The sequence below is a fragment of the Marmota marmota genome, unplaced genomic scaffold (genome assembly GCF_001458135.2).
Source record: "Marmota marmota marmota unplaced genomic scaffold, marMar, whole genome shotgun sequence".
NCBI classification, from domain to species: Eukaryota; Metazoa; Chordata; class Mammalia; order Rodentia; family Sciuridae; genus Marmota; species Marmota marmota.
In genome coordinates, this window is record NW_026000169.1 from 3,299,650 (window position 1) to 3,300,308 (window position 659).

The following is a 659-nucleotide window of genomic DNA, read 5'->3' on the forward strand; positions in this document are numbered from 1 at the left end:
TTCATTTGGAGATGAACTAAATTGTGATATTTTGCAGCTAATTTATAAAAAAGTCATAATAGAAGAGAAAGAAAATGGAGTACGGTTTCAAGATTAATCTTTCACGTAGCTAATTAACATTTTTTGAGAAGACTTCTTTATTTCAAGACTTTTTTTGTAGTCGAATGTAAGAATCAACAGTGTTACAATTTTGGAAGTAGACTTTAAAAGAGTCTTTATAGAAATTATTAGTTAATAAAGGATTTAGAGAACACTTGTATTTACAGAAATTCACCTGACCCAGTAGGCCTCCATTGCCTCTGGATTTTTGTAAAATCAAGTAATTAGTGAAATGGGCCACCTAATGTTTCAGGTAGCAGAGGCAACTGCTTGCTTTCTGCTAGTATTGAAAGCAAAGTTATTTTTTTCAGAAAACTCATAATAAATAGTCTTTTTTTTTGATAACAAATATTTAAAGAGTAGTGAGTTCCTTTTCTGCATTCCAAGCACATTTTATGCATATATAGCTGGGGTGATGTATATATATAGTAATTATATATATAATATATATATATATTGTAATTATATATTATATATATTATAATTATATATATATTGTAATTATATATTATAAATATATATATATATATATATATATATATATATATATATATATATAT